We start from the raw sequence: 20959 nt of genomic DNA on the forward strand, positions 1-20959 counted from the left end.
TCTTTCCCGTTGAAAGCAGGGAAAGGATCCCTCATCTCGAGCTACGAGGAGGAAACGGGGCTCCTCTGGATGTGGGCGGGACCATCGTGATTCCTCTCGATTGGAGACGGGTATGGCGGTGAACTTCTTGAGTTGCAGCAAGGTTGTGAAAGACCCTTTCGAAGTTCCAGAGGTTAGGTGTCATTAGTCTCCAGACGCCTCATGTGAAATAGGCCTCATCTCGCCTGGAAGGGAGAACTTCCTGGATTTTCTCGAGTTGCGGCAGGTGTTCTCGAGTTACGACGGGGACCACAGGGACCCGCCCTGGTGGCCTCAGGAGAGGCCAGTCCCCATGCGAGTTGCTAGGGGGCCTCTCGGGATTCCTCTCCCTTCGATACCGGGGCTAAAAAACTTGTGTGGAGTCAGTGCCGGAACCGAGGATTCCTCTCAGGGGCTGACATGGATCTTTGGGTACTTCTGGAGTCTCCCCATGGGAGTCAGGCCTCGTCTCGAGTGGGGGCATGCACGTGCGCTTTCCTTCCAGGCTGTAGCAGCAATGTCACGTTTCCGGCGCCTGGATCAAAGGATCTGTGGTTTTCCCTCCAGGCTTTCCCTCGAGGCTTTCCCACAGGGCTGTCCCACGTGCCACCGTGGTGTGAGTCGATCCTCGGCGTGAATGATGAGCCAGTGCAGGGCAAAGAGCTTCCTCTGGAATGGACTGAGACATCTGGGGGACTCTTGGAATGGTGGTACGACCATGGAGCTCCTCTCGCTTTTCCTGTTGAGAATGCCTCCTCTTGAGATGCGACGGGAACGCCGGGAATTCTTTCCCGTTGAAAGCAGGGAAAGGATCCCTCATCTCGAGCTATGAGGGGGAAACGGGGCTCCTCTGGATGTGGGCGGGACCATCGTGCTTCCTCTCGAGTGGAGACGGGTATGGCGGTGAACTTCTTGAGTTGCAGCAAGGGTGTGAAAGACCCTTTCGAAGTTCCAGAGGTTAGGTGTCATTCGTCTCCAGACGCCTCATCGGAAATAGGCCTCATCTCGCCTGGAAGGGAGAACTTCCTTGATTTTCTCGAGATGTGGCAGGTGTTCTCGAGTTACGACGGGGACCTCAGGGACCCGCCCTGGTGGACTCAGGAGAGGCCAGTCCCCATGCGAGTTGCTAGGGGGCCTCTCGGGATTCCTCTCCCGTCGATACCGGGGCCAAAAACCTTGTGTGGAGTCAGGGCCGGAACCGAGGATTCCTCTCAGGGGCTGACATGGATCTTTGGGTACTTCTGGAGTCTCCCCAGGGGAGTCAGGCCTCGTCTCGAGTGGGGGCATGCACGTGCGCTTTCCTTCCAGGCTGTAGCAGCAATGTGACGCTTCCCGTGGCGTGCATCAAAGGATCTGTGGTTTTCCCTCGAGGCTTTCCCACAGGGCTGTCCCACGTGCCACCGTGGTGTGAGTCGATTCTTGGCGTGAAAGATGAGCCAGTGCAGGGCAAGGAGGTTCCTCTGGAATGGACTGAGACATCTGGGGGACTCTTGGAATGGTGGTACGACCATGGAGTTCCTCTCGCCTTTCCTGTTGATAGTGCCTCCTCTTGAGATGCGACGGGAACGCCGGGAATTCTTTCCCGTTGAAAGCAGGGAAAGGATTCCTCATCACCAGCTACGAGGGGGAAACGGGGCTCCTCTGGATGTGGGCGGGACCATCGTGCTTCCTTTCGAGTGGAGACGGGTATGGCAGTGAACTTCTTGAGTTGCAGCAAGGGTGTGAAAGACCCTTTCGAAGTACCAGAGGTTAGGTGTCATTAGTCTCCAGACGCCTCATCGGAAATAGGCCTCATCTCGCCTGGAAGGGAGAACTTCCTGGATTTTCTCGAGTTGCGCAGGTGTTCTCGAGTTACGTCGGGGACCTCAGGGACCCGCCCTGGTGGCCTCAGGAGAGGCCAGTCCCCATGCGAGTTGCTAGGGGGCATCTCGGGATTCGTCTCCCGTCGATACCGGGGCCAAAAACCTTGTGTGGAGTCAGGGCCGGAACCGAGGATTCCTCTCAGGGGCTGACATGGATCTTTGGGTACTTCTGGAGTCTCCCCAGGGGAGTCAGGCCTCGTCTCGAGTGGGGGCATGCACGTGCGCTTTCCTTCCAGGCTGTAGCAGCAATGTCACTTTTCCGGCGCCTGGATCAAAGGATCTGTGGTTTTCCCTCGAGGCTTTCCCTCGAGGCTTTCCCACAGGGCTGTCCCACGTGCCACCGTGGTGTGAGCCGATCCTCGGCGTGAAAGATGAGCCAGTGCAGGGCAAAGAGGTTCCTCTGGAATGGACTGAGACATCTGGGGGACTCTTGGAATGGTGGTACGACCATGGAGCTCCTCTCGCCTTTCCTGTTGAGAGTGCCTCCTCTTGAGATGCGACGGGAACGCCGGGAATTCTTTCCCGTTGAAAGCAGGGAAAGGATCCCTCATCTCGAGCTCCGAGGGGGAAACGGGGCTCCTCTGGATGTGGGCGGGACCATCGTCCTTCCTCTCGAGTGGAGACGGGTATGGCGGTGAACTTCTTGAGTTGCAGCAAGGGTGTGAAAGACCCTTTCGAAGTTCCAGAGGTTAGGTGTCATTCGTCTCCAGACGCCTCATCGGAAATAGGTCTCATCTCGCCTGGAAGGGAGAACTTCCTTGATTTTCTCGAGATGTGGCAGGTGTTCTCGAGTTACGACGGGGACCTCAGGGACCCGCCCTGGTGGCCTCAGGAGAGGCCAGTCCCCATGCGAGTTGCTAGGGGGCCTCTCGGGATCCCTCTCCCGTCGATACCGGGGCCAAAAACCTTGTGTGGTGTCAGGGCCGGAACCGAGGATTCCTCTCAGGGGCTGACATGGATCTTTGGGTACTTCTGGAGTCTCCCCAGGGGAGTCAGGCCTCGTCTCGAGTGGGGTCATGCACGTGCGCTTTCCTTCCAGGCTGTAGCAGCAATGTCAGGCTTCCCGTCGCGTGGATCAAAGGATCTGTGGTTTTCCCTCGAGGCTTTCCCACAGGGCTGTCCCACGTGCCACCGTGGTGTGAGTCGATCCTTGGCGTGAAAGATGAGCCATTGCAGGGCAAAGAGGTTCCTCTGGAATGGACTGAGACATCTGGGGGACTCTTGGAATGGTGGTACGACCATGGAGATCCTCTCGCCTTTCCTGTTGATAGTGCCTCCTCTTGAGATGCGACGGGAACGCCGGGAATTCTTTCCCGTTGAAAGCAGGGAAAGGATCCCTCATCACGAGCTACGAGGGGGAAACGGGGCTCCTCTGGATGTGGGCGGGACCATCGTGCTTCCTCTCGAGTGGAGACGGGTATGGCGGTGAACTACTTGAGTTGCAGCAAGGGTGTGAAAGACGCTTTCGAAGTACCAGAGGTTAGGTGTCATTAGTCTCCAGACGCCTCATCGGAAATAGGCCTCATCTCGCCTGGAAGGGAGAACTTCCTGGATTTTCTCGAGTTGCGCAGGTGTTCTCGAGTTACGTCGGGGACCTCAGGGACCCGCCCTGGTGGCCTCAGGAGAGGCCAGTCCCCATGCGAGTTGCTAGGGGGCCTCTCGGGATTCCTCTCCCGTCGATACCGGGGCCAAAAACCTTGTGTGGAGTCAGGGCCGGAACCGAGGATTCCTCTCAGGGGCTGACATGGATCTTTGGGTACTTCTGGAGTCTCCCCAGGGGAGTCAGGCCTCGTCTCGAGTGGGGGCATGCACGTGCGCTTTCCTTCCAGGATGTGGCAGCAATGTCACGCTTCCCGTGGCGTGGATCAAAGGATCTGTGGTTTTCCCTCGAGGCTTTCCCTCGAGGCTTTCCCACAGGGCTGTCCCACGTGCCACCGTGGTGTGAGTTGATCCTCGGCGTGAAAGATGAGCCAGTGCACGGCAAAGAGGTTCCTCTGGAATGGACTGAGACATCTGGGGGACTCTTGGAATGGTGGTACGACCATGGAGTTCCTCTCGCCTTTCCTGTTGAGAGTGCCTCCTCTTGAGATGCGACGAGAACGCCGGGAATTCTTTCCCGTTCAAAGCAGGGAAAGGATCCCTCATCTCGAGCTACGAGGGGGAAACGGGGCTCCTCTGGATGTGGGCGGGTTCATCGTGCTTCCTCTCGAGTGGAGACGGGTATGGCGGTGAACTTCTTGAGTTGCAGCAAGGGTGTGAAAGACCCTTTCGAAGTTCCAGAGGTTAGGTGTCATTAGTCTCCAGACGCCTCATCGGAAATAGGCCTCATCTCGCCTGGAAGGGAGAACTTCCTGGATTTTCTCGAGTTGCGGAAGGTGTTCTCGAGTTACGACGGGGACCTCAGGGACCCGCCCTGGTGGCCTCAGGAGAGGCCAGTCCCCATGCGAGTTGCTAGGGGGCCTCTCGGGATTCCTCTCCCCTCGATACCGGGGCCAAAAACCTTGTGTGGAGTCAGGGCCGAAACCGAGGATTCCTCTCAGGGGCTGACATGGATCTTTGGGTACTTCTGGAGTCTCCCAGGGGAGTCAGGCCTCGTCTCGAGTGGGGGCATGCACGTGCGCTTTCCTTCCGGGCTGTAGCATCAATGTCACGCTTCCCGTCGCCTGGATCAAAGGATCTGTGGTTTTCCCTCGAGGCTTTCCTTCGAGGCTTTCCCACAGGGCTGTCCCACGTGCCACCGTGGTGTGAGTCCATCCTCGGCGTGAAAGATGAGCCAGTGCAGGGCAAAGAGGTTCCTCTGGAATTCACTGAGACATCTGGGGGACTCTTGGAATGGTGGTACGACCATGGAGTTCCTCTCGCCTTTCCTGTTCAGAGTGCCTCCTCTTGAGATGCGACGGGAACGCCGGGAATTCTTTCCCGTTGAAAGCAGGGAAAGGATCCCTCATCTCGAGCTACGAGCGGGAAACGGGGCTCCTCTGGATGTGGGCGGGACCATCGTGATTCCTCTCGAGTGGAGACGGGTATGGCGGTGAACTTCTTGAGTTGCAGCAAGGGTGTGAAAGACCCTTTCGAAGTTCCAGAGGTTAGGTGTCATTAGTCTCCAGACGCCTCATCGGAAATAGGCCTCATCTCGCCTGGAAGGGAGAACTTCCTGGATTTTCTCGAGTTGCGGCAGGTGTTCTCGAGTTATGACGGTGACCTCAGGGACCCGCCCTGGTGGCCTCAGGAGAGGCCAGTCCCCATGCGAGTTGCTAGGGAGCCTCTCGGGATTCCTCTCCCGTCGATACCGGGGCCAAAAACCTTGTGTGGAGTCAGGGCCGGAACCGAGGATTCCTCTCAGGGGCTGACATGGATCTTTGGGTACTTCTGGAGTCTCCCCAGGGGAGTCAGACCTCGTCTCGAGTGGGGGCATGCACGTGCGCTTTCCTTCCAGGATGTGGCAGCAATGTCACGCTTCCCATGGCATGGATCAAAGGATCTGTGGTTTTCCCTCGAGGCTTTCCCTCGAGGCTTTCCCACAGGGCTGTCCCACGTGCCACCGTGGTGTGAGTCGATCCTCGGCGTGAAAGATGAGCCAGTGCAGGGCAAAGAGGTTCCTCTGGAATGGACTGAGACATCTGGGGGACTCTTGGAATGGTGGTACGACCATGGAGTTCCTCTCGCCTTTCCTGTTTAGAGTGCCTCCTCTTGAGATGCGACGAGAACGCCGGGAATTCTTTCCCGTTGAAAGCAGGGAAAGGATCCCTCATCTCGAGCTACGAGGGGGATACGGGGCTCCTCTGGATGTGGGCGGCACCATCGTGCTTCCTCTCGAGTGGAGACGGGTATGGCGGTGAACTTCTTGAGTTGCAACAAGGGTGTGAAAGACCCTTTCGAAGTTCCAGAGGTTAGGTGTCATTAGTCTCCAGACGCCTTATCGGAAATAGTCCTCATCTCGCCTGCAAGGGAGAACTTCCTGGATTTTCTCGAGTTGCGGCAGGTGTTCTCGAGTTACGACGGGGACCTCAGGGACCCGCCCTGGTGGCCTCAGGAGAGGCCAGTCCCCATGCGAGTTGCTAGGGGGCCTCTCGGGATTCCTCTCCCGTCGATACCGGGGCCAAAATCCTTGTGTGGAGTCAGGGCCGGAACCGAGGATTCCTCTCAGGGGCTGACATGGATCTTTGGGTACTTCTGGAGTCTCCCCAGGGGAGTCAGGCCTCGTCTCGAGTGGGGGCATGCACGTGCGCTTTCCTTCCAGGATGTGGCAGCAATGTCACGCTTCCCGTGGCGTGGATCAAAGGATCTGTGGATTTCCCTCGAGGCTTTCCCTCGAGGCTTTCCCACAGGGCTGTCCCACGTGCCACCGTGGTGTGAGTTGATCCTCGGCGTGAAAGATGAGCCAGTGCAGGGCAAAGAGGTTCCTCTGGAATGGACTGAGACATCTGGGCGACTCTTGGAATGGTGGTACGACCATGGAGTTCCTCTAGACTTTCCTGTTGAGAGTGCCTCCTCCGGAGATGCTACGAGAACGCCGGGAATTCTTTCCCGTTGAAAGCAGGGAAAGGATCCCTCATGACGAGCTACGAGGGGGAAACGGGGCTCCTCTGGATGTGGGCGGGACCATCGTGCTTCCTCTCGAGTGGAGACGGGTATGGCGGTGAACTTCTTGAGTTGCAGCAAGGGTGTGAAAGACCCTTTCGAAGTTCCAGAGGTTAGGTGTCATTAGTCTCCAGACGCCTCATCGGAAATAGGCCTCATCTCGCCTGGAAGGGAGAACTTCCTGGATTTTCTCGAGTTGCGGCAGGTGTTCTCGAGTTACGACGGGGACCTCAGGGACCCGCCCTGGTGGCCTCAGGAGAGGCCAGTCCCCATGCGAGTTGCTAGGGGGCCTCTCGGGATTCCTCTCCCCTCGATACCGGGGCCAAAAACCTTGTGTGGAGTCAGCGCCGGAACCGAGGATTCCTCTCAGGGGCTGACATGGATCTTTGGGTACTTCTGGAGTCTCCCCAGGGGAGTCAGGCCTCGTCTCGAGTGGGGGCATGCACGTGCGCTTTCCTTCCAGGCTGTAGCATCAATGTCACGCTTCCCGTCGCCTGGATCAAAGGATCTGTGGTTTTCCCTCGAGGCTTTCCTTCGAGGCTTTCCCACAGGGCTGTCCCACGTGCCACCGTGGTGTGAGTCGATCCTCGGCGTGAAAGATGAGCCAGTGCAGGGCAAAGAGGTTCCTCTGGAATTGACTGAGACATCTGGGGGACTCTTGGAATGGTGGTACGACCATGGAGTTCCTCTCGCCTTTCCTGTTCAGAGTGCCTCCTCTTGAGATGCGACGGGAACGCCGGGAATTCTTTCCCGTTGAAAGCAGGGAAAGGATCCCTCATCTCGAGCTACGAGCGGGAAACGGGGCTCCTCTGGATGTGGGCGGGACCATCGTGATTCCTCTCGAGTGGAGACGGGTATGGCGGTGAACTTCTTGAGTTGCAGCAAGGGTGTGAAAGACCCCTTCGAAGTTCCAGAGGTTAGGTGTCATTAGTCTCCAGACGCCTCATCGGAAATAGGCCTCATCTCGCCTGGAAGGGAGAACTTCCTGGATTTTCTCGAGTTGCGGCAGGTGTTCTCGAGTTACGACGGGGACCTCAGGGACCCGCCCTGGTGGCCTCTGGAGAGGCCAGTCCCCATGCGAGTTGCTAGGGGGCCTCTCGGGATTCCTCTCCCGTCGATACCGGGGCCAAAATCCTTGTGTGGAGTCAGGGCCGGAACCGAGGATTCCTCTCAGGGGCTGACATGGATCTTTGGGTACTTCTGGAGTCTCCCCAGGGGAGTCAGGCCTCGTCTCGAGTGGGGGCATGCACGTGCGCTTTCCTTCCAGGATGTGGCAGCAATGTCACGCTTTCCGTGGCGTGGATCAAAGGATCTGTGGTTTTCCCTCGAGGCTTTCCCTCGAGGCTTTCCCACAGGGCTGTCCCACGTGCCACCGTGGTGTGAGTTGATCCTCGGCGTGAAAGATGAGCCAGTGCAGGGCAAAGAGGTTCCTCTGGAATGGACTGAGACATCTGGGCGACTCTTGGAATGGTGGTACGACCATGGAGTTCCTCTCGCCTTTCCTGTTGAGAGTGCCTCCTCCGGAGATGATACGAGAACGCCGGGAATTCTTTCCCGTTGAAAGCAGGGAAAGGATCCCTCATCACGAGCTACGAGGGGGAAACGGGGCTCCTCTGGATGTGGGCGGGACCATCGTGCTTCCTCTCGAGTGGAGACGGGTATGGCGGTGAACTTCTTGAGTTGCAGCAAGGGTGTGAAAGACCCTTTCGAAGTTCCAGAGGTTAGGTGTCATTAGTCTCCAGACGCCTCATCGGAAATAGGCCTCATCTCGCCTGGAAGGGAGAACTTCCTGGATTTTCTCGAGTTGCGGCAGGTGTTCTCGAGTTATGACGGTGACCTCAGGGACCCGCCCTGGTGGCCTCAGGAGAGGCCATTCCCCATGCGAGTTGCTAGGGGGCCTCTCGGGATTCCTCTCCCGTCGATACCGGGGCCAAAAACCTTGTGTGGAGTCAGGGCCGGAACCGAGGATTCCTCTCAGGGGCTGACATGGATCTTTGGGTACTTCTGGAGTCTCCCCAGGGGAGTCAGACCTCGTCTCGAGTGGGGGCATGCACGTGCGCTTTCCTTCCAGGATGTGGCAGCAATGTCACGCTTCCCGTGGCATGGATCAAAGGATCTGTGGTTTTCCCTCGAGGCTTTCCCTCGAGGCTTTCCCACAGGGCTGTCCCACGTGCCACCGTGGTGTGAGTCGATCCTCGGCGTGAAAGATGAGCCAGTGCAGGGCAAAGAGGTTCCTCTGGAATGGACTGAGACATCTGGGGGACTCTTGGAATGGTGGTACGACCATGGAGTTCCTCTCGCCTTTCCTGTTGAGAGTGCCTCCTCTTGAGATGCGACGAGAACGCCGGGAATTCTTTCCCGTTGAAAGCAGGGAAAGGATCCCTCATCTCGAGCTACGAGGGGGATACGGGGCTCCTCTGGATGTGGGCGGCACCATCGTGCTTCCTCTCGAGTGGAGACGGGTATGGCGGTGAACTTCTTGAGTTGCAACAAGGGTGTGAAAGACCCTTTCGAAGTTCCAGAGGTTAGGTGTCATTAGTCTCCAGACGCCTTATCGGAAATAGTCCTCATCTCGCCTGCAAGGGAGAACTTCCTGGATTTTCTCGAGTTGCGGCAGGTGTTCTCGAGTTACGACGGGGACCTCAGGGACCCGCCCTGGTGGCCTCAGGAGAGGCCAGTCCCCATGCGAGTTGCTAGGGGGCCTCTCGGGATTCCTCTCCCGTCGATACCGGGGCCAAAATCCTTGTGTGGAGTCAGGGCCGGAACCGAGGATTCCTCTCAGGGGCTGACATGGATCTTTGGGTACTTCTGGAGTCTCCCCAGGGGAGTCAGGCCTCGTCTCGAGTGGGGGCATGCACGTGCGCTTTCCTTCCAGGATGTGGCAGCAATGTCACGCTTCCCGTGGCGTGGATCAAAGGATCTGTGGATTTCCCTCGAGGCTTTCCCTCGAGGCTTTCCCACAGGGCTGTCCCACGTGCCACCGTGGTGTGAGTTGATCCTCGGCGTGAAAGATGAGCCAGTGCAGGGCAAAGAGGTTCCTCTGGAATGGACTGAGACATCTGGGCGACTCTTGGAATGGTGGTACGACCATGGAGTTCCTCTAGACTTTCCTGTTGAGAGTGCCTCCTCCGGAGATGCTACGAGAACGCCGGGAATTCTTTCCCGTTGAAAGCAGGGAAAGGATCCCTCATCACGAGCTACGAGGGGGAAACGGGGCTCCTCTGGATGTGGGCGGGACCATCGTGCTTCCTCTCGAGTGGAGACGGGTATGGCGGTGAACTTCTTGAGTTGCAGCAAGGGTGTGAAAGACCCTTTCGAAGTTCCAGAGGTTAGGTGTCATTAGTCTCCAGACGCCTCATCGGAAATAGGCCTCATCTCGCCTGGAAGGGAGAACTTCCTGGATTTTCTCGAGTTGCGGCAGGTGTTCTCGAGTTACGACGGGGACCTCAGGGACCCGCCCTGGTGGCCTCAGGAGAGGCCAGTCCCCATGCGAGTTGCTAGGGGGCCTCTCGGGATTCCTCTCCCCTCGATACCGGGGCCAAAAACCTTGTGTGGAGTCAGCGCCGGAACCGAGGATTCCTCTCAGGGGCTGACATGGATCTTTGGGTACTTCTGGAGTCTCCCCAGGGGAGTCAGGCCTCGTCTCGAGTGGGGGCATGCACGTGCGCTTTCCTTCCAGGCTGTAGCATCAATGTCACGCTTCCCGTCGCCTGGATCAAAGGATCTGTGGTTTTCCCTCGAGGCTTTCCTTCGAGGCTTTCCCACAGGGCTGTCCCACGTGCCACCGTGGTGTGAGTCGATCCTCGGCGTGAAAGATGAGCCAGTGCAGGGCAAAGAGGTTCCTCTGGAATTGACTGAGACATCTGGGGGACTCTTGGAATGGTGGTACGACCATGGAGTTCCTCTCGCCTTTCCTGTTCAGAGTGCCTCCTCTTGAGATGCGACGGGAACGCCGGGAATTCTTTCCCGTTGAAAGCAGGGAAAGGATCCCTCATCTCGAGCTACGAGCGGGAAACGGGGCTCCTCTGGATGTGGGCGGGACCATCGTGATTCCTCTCGAGTGGAGACGGGTATGGCGGTGAACTTCTTGAGTTGCAGCAAGGGTGTGAAAGACCCTTTCGAAGTTCCAGAGGTTAGGTGTCATTAGTCTCCAGACGCCTCATCGGAAATAGGCCTCATCTCGCCTGGAAGGGAGAACTTCCTGGATTTTCTCGAGTTGCGGCAGGTGTTCTCGAGTTACGACGGGGACCTCAGGGACCCGCCCTGGTGGCCTCTGGAGAGGCCAGTCCCCATGCGAGTTGCTAGGGGGCCTCTCGGGATTCCTCTCCCGTCGATACCGGGGCCAAAATCCTTGTGTGGAGTCAGGGCCGGAACCGAGGATTCCTCTCAGGGGCTGACATGGATCTTTGGGTACTTCTGGAGTCTCCCCAGGGGAGTCAGGCCTCGTCTCGAGTGGGGGCATGCACGTGCGCTTTCCTTCCAGGATGTGGCAGCAATGTCACGCTTTCCGTGGCGTGGATCAAAGGATCTGTGGTTTTCCCTCGAGGCTTTCCCTCGAGGCTTTCCCACAGGGCTGTCCCACGTGCCACCGTGGTGTGAGTTGATCCTCGGCGTGAAAGATGAGCCAGTGCAGGGCAAAGAGGTTCCTCTGGAATGGACTGAGACATCTGGGCGACTCTTGGAATGGTGGTACGACCATGGAGTTCCTCTCGCCTTTCCTGTTGAGAGTGCCTCCTCCGGAGATGATACGAGAACGCCGGGAATTCTTTCCCGTTGAAAGCAGGGAAAGGATCCCTCATCACGAGCTACGAGGGGGAAACGGGGCTCCTCTGGATGTGGGCGGGACCATCGTGCTTCCTCTCGAGTGGAGACGGGAATGGCGGTGAACTTCTTGAGTTGCAGCAAGGGTGTGAAAGACCCTTTCGAAGTTCCAGAGGTTAGGTGTCATTAGTCTCCAGACGCCTCATCGGAAATAGGCCTCATCTCGCCTGTAAGGGAGAACTTCCTGGATTTTCTCGAGTTGCGGCAGGTGTTCTCGTGTTAGGACGGGGACCTCAGGGACCCGCCCTGGTGGCCTCAGGAGAGGCTAGTCCCCATGCGAGTTGCTAGAGGGCCTCTCGGGATTCCTCTCACCTCGATACCGGGGCCAAAAACCTTGTGTGGAGTCAGGGCCGGAACCGAGGATTCCTCTCAGGGGCTGACATGGATCTTTGGGTACTTCTGGAGTCTCCCCAGGGGAGTCAGGCCTCGTCTCGAGTGGGGGCATGCACGTGCGCTTTCCTTTCAGGCTGTAGCATCAATGTCACGCTTCCCGTCGCCTGGATCAAAGGATCTGTGGTTTTCCCTCGAGGCTTTCCTTCGAGGCTTTCCCACAGGGCTGTCCCACGTGCCACCGTGGTGTGAGTCGATCCTCGGCGTGAAAGATGAGCCAGTGCAGGGCAAAGAGGTTCCTCTGGAATGGACTGAGACATCTGGGGGACTCTTGGAATGGTGGTACGACCATGGAGTTCCTCTCGACTTTCCTGTTGAGAGTGCCTCCTCTTGAGATGCGACAGGAACGCCGGGAATTCTTTCCCGTTGAAAGCAGGGAAAGGATCCCTCATCTCGAGCTACGAGCGGGAAACGGGGCTCGTCTGGATGTGGGCGGGACCATCGTGATTCCTCTCGAGTGGAGAAGGGTTTGGCGGTGAACTTCTTGAGTTGCAGCAAGGGTGTGAAAGACCCTTTCGAAGTTCCAGAGGTTAGGTGTCATTAGTCTCCAGACGCCTCATCGGAAATAGGCCTCATCTCGCCTGGAAGGGAGAACTTCCTGGATTTTCTCGAGTTGCGGCAGGTGTTCTCGAGTTACGACGGGGACCTCAGGGACCCGCCCTGGTGGCCTCAGGAGAGGCCAGTCCCCATGCGAGTTGCTAGGGGGCCTCTCGGGATTCCTCTCCCGTCGATACCGGGGCCAAAAACCTTGTGTGGAGTCAGGGCCGGAACCGAGGATTCCTCTCAGGGGCTGACATGGATCTTTGGGTACTTCTGGAGTCTCCCCAGGGGAGTCAGGCCTCGTCTCGAGTGGGGGCATGCACGTGCGCTTTCCTTCCAGGATGTGGCAGCAATGTCACGCTTCCCGTGGCGTGGATCAAAGGATCTGTGGTTTTCCCTCGAGGCTTTCCCTCGAGGCTTTCCCACAGGGCTGTCCCCCGTGCCACCGTGGTGTGAGTCGATCCTCGGCGTGAAAGATGAGCCAGTGCAGGGCAAAGAGGTTCCTCTGGAATGGACTGAGACATCTGGGGGACTCTTGGAATGGTGGTACGACCATGGAGTTCCTCTCGCCTTTCCTGTTGAGAGTGCCTCCTCTTGAGATGGGACGGGAACGCCGGGAATTCTTTCCCGTTGAAAGCAGGGAAAGGATCCCTCATCTCGAGCTACGAGCGGGAAACGGGGCTCCTCTGGATGTGGGCGGGACCATCGTGATTCCTCTCGAGTGGAGACGGGTATGGCGGTGAACTTCTTGAGTTGCAGCAAGGGTGTGAAAGACCCTTTCGAAGTTCCAGAGGTTAGGTGTCATTCATCTCCAGACGGCTCATCGGAAATAGGCCTCATCTCGCCTGGAAGGGAGAACTTCCTGGATTTTCTCGAGTTGCGGCAGGTGTTCTCGAGTTACGATGGGGACCTCAGGGACCCGCCCGGGTGGCCTCAGGACAGGCCAGTCCCCATGCGTGTTGCTAGGGGGCCTGTCGGGATTCCTCTCCCATCAATACCGGGCCAAAAACCTCGTGTGGAGTCAGGGCCGGAACCGAGGATTCCTCTCAGGGGCTGACATGGATCTTTGGGTACTTCTGGAGTCTCCCCAGGGGAGTCAGGCCTCGTCTCGAGTGGGGGCATGCACGTGCGCTTTCCTTCCAGGCTGTAGCAGCAATGTCACGCTTCCCGTGGCGTGGATCAAAGGATCTGTGGTTTTCCCTCGAGGCTTTCCCTCGAGGCTTTCCCACAGGGCTGTCCCACGTGCCACCGTGGTGTGAGTCGATCCTCGGCGTGAAAGATGAGCCAGTGCAGGGCAAAGAGGTTCCTCTGGAATGGACTGAGACATCTGGGGGACTCTTGGAATGGTGGTACGACCATGGAGTTCCTCTCGCCTTTCCTGTTGAGAGTACCTCCTCTTCAGATGCGACGGGAACGCCGGGAATTCTTTCCCGTTGAAAGCAGGGAAAGGATCCCTCATCTCGAGCTACGAGGGGGAAACGGGGCTCCTCTGGATGTGGGCAGGACCATCGTGCTTCCTCTCCAGTGGAGACGGGTATGGCGGTGAACTTCTTGAGTTGCAGCAAGGGTGTGAAAGACCTTTTCGAAGTTCCAGAGGTTAGGTGTCATTAGTCTCCAGACGCCTCATCGGAAATAGGCCTCATCTCGCCTGGAAGGGAGAACTTCCTGGATTTTCTCGAGTTGCGGCAGGTGTTCTCGAGTTACGATGGGGACCTCAGGGACCCGCCCTGGTGGCCTCAGGAGAGGCCAGTCCCCATGCGAGTTGCTAGGGGGCCTGTCGGGATTCCTCTCCCATCGATACCGGGGCCAAAAACCTCGTGTGGAGTCAGGGCCGGAACCGAGGATTCCTCTCAGGGGCTGACATGGATCTTTGGGTACTTCTGGAGTCTCCCCAGGGGAGTCAGGCCTCGTCTCGAGTGGGGGCATGCACGTGCGCTTTCCTTCCAGGCTGTAGCATCAATGTCACGCTTCCTGTCGCCTGGATCAAAGGATCTGTGGTTTTCCCTCGAGGCTTTCCTTCGAGGCTTTCCCACAGGGCTGTCCCACGTGCCACCGTGGTGTGAGTCGATCCTCGGCGTGAAAGATGAGCCAGTGCAGGGCAAAGAGGTTCCTCTGGAATTGACTGAGACATCTGGGGGACTCTTGGAATGGTGGTACGACCATGGAGTTCCTCTCGCCTTTCCTGTTCAGAGTGCCTCCTCTTGAGATGCGACGGGAACGCCGGGAATTCTTTCCCGTTGAAAGCAGGGAAAGGATCCCTCATCTCGAGCTACGAGCGGGAAACGGGGCTCCTCTGGATGTGGGCGGGACCATCGTGATTCCTCTCGAGTGGAGACGGGTATGGCGGTGAACTTCTTGAGTTGCAGCAAGGGTGTGAAAGACCCCTTCGAAGTTCCAGAGGTTAGGTGTCATTAGTCTCTAGACGCCTCATCGGAAATAGGCCTCATCTCGCCTGGAAGGGAGAACTTCCTGGATTTTCTCGAGTTGCGGCAGGTGTTCTCGAGTTACGACGGGGACCTCAGGGACCCGCCCTGGTGGCCTCTGGAGAGGCCAGTCCCCATGCGAGTTGCTAGGGGGCCTCTCGGGATTCCTCTCCCGTCGATACCGGGGCCAAAATCCTTGTGTGGAGTCAGGGCCGGAACCGAGGATTCCTCTCAGGGGCTGACATGGATCTTTGGGTACTTCTGGAGTCTCCCCAGGGGAGTCAGGCCTCGTCTCGAGTGGGGGCATGCACGTGCGCTTTCCTTCCAGCCTGTGGCAGAAATGTCACGCTTTCCGTGGCGTGGATCAAAGGATCTGTGGTTTTCCCTCGAGGCTTTCCCTCGAGGCTTTCCCACAGGGCTGTCCCACGTGCCACCGTGGTGTGAGTTGATCCTCGGCGTGAAAGATGAGCCAGTGCAGGGCAAAGAGGTTCCTCTGGAATGGACTGAGACATCTGGGCGACTCTTGGAATGGTGGTACGACCATGGAGTTCCTCTCGCCTTTCCTGTTGAGAGTGCCTCCTCCGGAGATGATACGAGAACGCCGGGAATTCTTTCCCGTTGAAAGCAGGGAAAGGATCCCTCATCACGAGCTACGAGGGGGAAACGGGGCTCCTCTGGATGTGGGCGGGACCATCGTGCTTCCTCTCGAGTGGAGACGGGTATGGCGGTGAACTTCTTGAGTTGCAGCAAGGGTGTGAAAGACCCTTTCGAAGTTCCAGAGGTTAGGTGTCATTAGTCTCCAGACGCCTCATCGGAAATAGGCCTCATCTCGCCTGGAAGGGAGAACTTCCTGGATTTTCTCGAGTTGCGGCAGGTGTTCTCGAGTTATGACGGTGACCTCAGGGACCCGCCCTGGTGGCCTCAGGAGAGGCCAGTCCCCATGCGAGTTGCTAGGGGGCCTCTCGGGATTCCTCTCCCGTCGATACCGGGGCCAAAAACCTTGTGTGGAGTCAGGGCCGGAACCGAGGATTCCTCTCAGGGGCTGACATGGATCTTTGGGTACTTCTGGAGTCTCCCCAGGGGAGTCAGACCTCGTCTCGAGTGGGGGCATGCACGTGCGCTTTCCTTCCAGGATGTGGCAGCAATGTCACGCTTCCCGTGGCATGGATCAAAGGATCTGTGGTTTTCCCTCGAGGCTTTCCCTCGAGGCTTTCCCACAGGGCTGTCCCACGTGCCACCGTGGTGTGAGTCGATCCTCGGCGTGAAAGATGAGCCAGTGCAGGGCAAAGAGGTTCCTCTGGAATGGACTGAGACATCTGGGGGACTCTTGGAATGGTGGTACGACCATGGAGTTCCTCTCGCCTTTCCTGTTGAGAGTGCCTCCTCTTGAGATGCGACGAGAACGCCGGGAATTCTTTCCCGTTGAAAGCAGGGAAAGGATCCCTCATCTCGAGCTACGAGGGGGATACGGGGCTCCTCTGGATGTGGGCGGCACCATCGTGCTTCCTCTCGAGTGGAGACGGGTATGGCGGTGAACTTCTTGAGTTGCAACAAGGGTGTGAAAGACCCTTTCGAAGTTCCAGAGGTTAGGTGTCATTAGTCTCCAGACGCCTTATCGGAAATAGTCCTCATCTCGCCTGCAAGGGAGAACTTCCTGGATTTTCTCGAGTTGCGGCAGGTGTTCTCGAGTTACGACGGGGACCTCAGGGACCCGCCCTGGTGGCCTCAGGAGAGGCCAGTCCCCATGCGAGTTGCTAGGGGGCCTCTCGGGATTCCTCTCCCGTCGATACCGGGGCCAAAATCCTTGTGTGGAGTCAGGGCCGGAACCGAGGATTCCTCTCAGGGGCTGACATGGATCTTTGGGTACTTCTGGAGTCTCCCCAGGGGAGTCAGGCCTCGTCTCGAGTGGGGGCATGCACGTGCGCTTTCCTTCCAGGATGTGGCAGCAATGTCACGCTTCCCGTGGCGTGGATCAAAGGATCTGTGGATTTCCCTCGAGGCTTTCCCTCGAGGCTTTCCCACAGGGCTGTCCCACGTGCCACCGTGGTGTGAGTTGATCCTCGGCGTGAAAGATGAGCCAGTGCAGGGCAAAGAGGTTCCTCTGGAATGGACTGAGACATCTGGGCGACTCTTGGAATGGTGGTACGACCATGGAGTTCCTCTAGACTTTCCTGTTGAGAGTGCCTCCTCCGGAGATGCTACGAGAACGCCGGGAATTCTTTCCCGTTGAAAGCAGGGAAAGGATCCCTCATCACGAGCTACGAGGGGGAAACGGGGCTCCTCTGGATGTGGGCGGGACCATCGTGCTTCCTCTCGAGTGGAGACGGGTATGGCGGTGAACTTCTTGAGTTGCAGCAAGGGTGTGAAAGACCCTTTCGAAGTTCCAGAGGTTAGGTGTCATTAGTCTCCAGACCCCTCATCGGAAATAGGCCTCATCTCGCCTGGAAGGGAGAACTTCCTGGATTTTCTCGAGTTGCGGCAGGTGTTCTCGAGTTACGACGGGGACCTCAGGGACCCGCCCTGGTGGCCTCAGGAGAGGCCAGTCCCCATGCGAGTTGCTAGGGGGCCTCTCGGGATTCCTCTCCCCTCGATACCGGGGCCAAAAACCTTGTGTGGAGTCAGCGCCGGAACCGAGGATTCCTCTCAGGGGCTGACATGGATCTTTGGGTACTTCTGGAGTCTCCCCAGGGGAGTCAGGCCTCGTCTCGAGTGGGGGCATGCACGTGCGCTTTCCTTCCAGGCTGTAGCATCAATGTCACGCTTCCCGTCGCCTGGATCAAAGGATCTGTGGTTTTCCCTCGAGGCTTTCCTTCGAGGCTTTCCCACAGGGCTGTCCCACGTGCCACCGTGGTGTGAGTCGATCCTCGGCGTGAAAGATGAGCCAGTGCAGGGCAAAGAGGTTCCTCTGGAATTGACTGAGACATCTGGGGGACTCTTGGAATGGTGGTACGACCATGGAGTTCCTCTCGCCTTTCCTGTTCAGAGTGCCTCCTCTTGAGATGCGACGGGAACGCCGGGAATTCTTTCCCGTTGAAAGCAGGGAAAGGATCCCTCATCTCGAGCTACGAGCGGGAAACGGGGCTCCTCTGGATGTGGGCGGGACCATCGTGATTCCTCTCGAGTGGAGACGGGTATGGCGGTGAACTTCTTGAGTTGCAGCAAGGGTGTGAAAGACCCTTTCGAAGTTCCAGAGGTTAGGTGTCATTAGTCTCCAGACGCCTCATCGGAAATAGGCCTCATCTCGCCTGGAAGGGAGAATTTCCTGGATTTTCTCGAGTTGCGGCAGGTGTTCTCGAGTTACGACGGGGACCTCAGGGACCCGCCCTGGTGGCCTCTGGAGAGGCCAGTCCCCATGCGAGTTGCTAGGGGGCCTCTCGGGATTCCTCTCCCGTCGATACCGGGGCCAAAATCCTTGTGTGGAGTCAGGGCCGGAACCGAGGATTCCTCTCAGGGGCTGACATGGATCTTTGGGTACTTCTGGAGTCTCCCCAGGGGAGTCAGGCCTCGTCTCGAGTGGGGGCATGCACGTGCGCTTTCCTTCCAGGATGTGGCAGCAATGTCACGCTTTCCGTGGCGTGGATCAAAGGATCTGTGGTTTTCCCTCGAGGCTTTCCCTCGAGGCTTTCCCACAGGGCTGTCCCACGTGCCACCGTGGTGTGAGTTGATCCTCGGCGTGAAAGATGAGCCAGTGCAGGGCAAAGAGGTTCCTCTGGAATGGACTGAGACATCTGGGCGACTCTTGGAATGGTGGTACGACCATGGAGTTCCTCTCGCCTTTCCTGTTGAGAGTGCCTCCTCCGGAGATGATACGAGAACGCCGGGAATTCTTTCCCGTTGAAAGCAGGGAAAGGATCCCTCATCACGAGCTACGAGGGGGAAACGGGGCTCCTCTGGATGTGGGCGGGACCATCGTGCTTCCTCTCGAGTGGAGACGGGAATGGCGGTGAACTTCTTGAGTTGCAGCAAGGGTGTGAAAGACCCTTTCGAAGTTCCAGAGGTTAGGTGTCATTAGTCTCCAGACGCCTCATCGGAAATAGGCCTCATCTCGCCTGTAAGGGAGAACTTCCTGGATTTTCTCGAGTTGCGGCAGGTGTTCTCGTGTTAGGACGGGGACCTCAGGGACCCGCCCTGGTGGCCTCAGGAGAGGCTAGTCCCCATGCGAGTTGCTAGAGGGCCTCTCGGGATTCCTCTCACCTCGATACCGGGGCCAAAAACCTTGTGTGGAGTCAGGGCCGGAACCGAGGATTCCTCTCAGGGGCTGACATGGATCTTTGGGTACTTCTGGAGTCTCCCCAGGGGAGTCAGGCCTCGTCTCGAGTGGGGGCATGCACGTGCGCTTTCCTTCCAGGCTGTAGCATCAATGTCACGCTTCCCGTCGCCTGGATCAAAGGATCTGTGGTTTTCCCTCGAGGCTTTCCTTCGAGGCTTTCCCACAGGGCTGTCCCACGTGCCACCGTGGTGTGAGTCGATCCTCGGCGTGAAAGATGAGCCAGTGCAGGGCAAAGAGGTTCCTCTGGAATGGACTGAGACATCTGGGGGACTCTTGGAATGGTGGTACGACCATGGAGTTCCTCTCGACTTTCCTGTTGAGAGTGCCTCCTCTTGAGATGCGACAGGAACGCCGGGAATTCTTTCCCGTTGAAAGCAGGGAAAGGATCCCTCATCTCGAGCTACGAGCGGGAAACGGGGCTCGTCTGGATGTGGGCGGGACCATCGTGATTCCTCTCGAGTGGAGAAGGGTTTGGCGGTGAACTTCTTGAGTTGCAGCAAGGGTGTGAAAGACCCTTTCGAAGTTCCAGAGGTTAGGTGTCATTAGTCTCCAGACGCCTCATCGGAAATAGGCCTCATCTCGCCTGGAAGGGAGAACTTCCTGGATTTTCTCGAGTTGCGGCAGGTGTTCTCGAGTTACGACGGGGACCTCAGGGACCCGCCCTGGTGGCCTCAGGAGAGGCCAGTCCCCATGCGAGTTGCTAGGGGGCCTCTCGGGATTCCTCTCCCGTCGATACCGGGGCCAAAAACCTTGTGTGGAGTCAGGGCCGGAACCGAGGATTCCTCTCAGGGGCTGACATGGATCTTTGGGTACTTCTGGAGTCTCCCCAGGGGAGTCAGGCCTCGTCTCGAGTGGGGGCATGCACGTGCGCTTTCCTTCCAGGATGTGGCAGCAATGTCACGCTTCCCGTGGCGTGGATCAAAGGATCTGTGGTTTTCCCTCGAGGCTTTCCCTCGAGGCTTTCCCACAGGGCTGTCCCCCGTGCCACCGTGGTGTGAGTCGATCCTCGGCGTGAAAGATGAGCCAGTGCAGGGCAAAGAGGTTCCTCTGGAATGGACTGAGACATCTGGGGGACTCTTGGAATGGTGGTACGACCATGGAGTTCCTCTCGCCTTTCCTGTTGAGAGTGCCTCCTCTTGAGATGGGACGGGAACGCCGGGAATTCTTTCCCGTTGAAAGCAGTGAAAGGATCCCTCATCTCGAGCTACGAGCGGGAAACGGGGCTCCTCTGGATGTGGGCGGGACCATCGTGATTCCTCTCGAGTGGAGACGGGTATGGCGGTGAACTTCTTGAGTTGCAGCAAGGGTGTGAAAGACCCTTTCGAAGTTCCAGAGGTTAGGTGTCATTCATCTCCAGACGGCTCATCGGAAATAGGCCTCATCTCGCCTGGAAGGGAGAACTTCCTGGATTTTCTCGAGTTGCGGCAGGTGTTCTCGAGTTACGATGGGGACCTCAGGGACCCGCCCGGGTGGCCTCAGGACAGGCCAGTCCCCATGCGTGTTGCTAGGGGGCCTGTCGGGATTCCTCTCCCATCAATACCGGGCCAAAAACCTCGTGTGGAGTCAGGGCCGGAACCGAGGATTCCTCTCAGGGGCTGACATGGATCTTTGGGTACTTCTGGAGTCTCCCCAGGGGAGTCAGGCCTCGTCTCGAGTGGGGGCATGCACGTGCGCTTTCCTTCCAGGCTGTAGCAGCAATGTCACGCTTCCCGTGGCGTGGATCAAAGGATCTGTGGTTTTCCCTCGAGGCTTTCCCTCGAGGCTTTCCCACAGGGCTGTCCCACGTGCCACCGTGGTGTGAGTCGATCCTCGGCGTGAAAGATGAGCCAGTGCAGGGCAAAGAGGTTCCTCTGGAATGGACTGAGACATCTGGGGGACTCTTGGAATGGTGGTACGACCATGGAGTTCCTCTCGCCTTTCCTGTTGAGAGTACCTCCTCTTCAGATGCGACGGGAACGCCGGGAATTCTTTCCCGTTGAAAGCAGGGAAAGGATCCCTCATCTCGAGCTACGAGGGGGAAACGGGGCTCCTCTGGATGTGGGCAGGACCATCGT

Source organism: Capricornis sumatraensis, chromosome 17 (assembly GCF_032405125.1).
Source record: "Capricornis sumatraensis isolate serow.1 chromosome 17, serow.2, whole genome shotgun sequence".
NCBI lineage: Eukaryota > Metazoa > Chordata > Mammalia > Artiodactyla > Bovidae > Capricornis > Capricornis sumatraensis.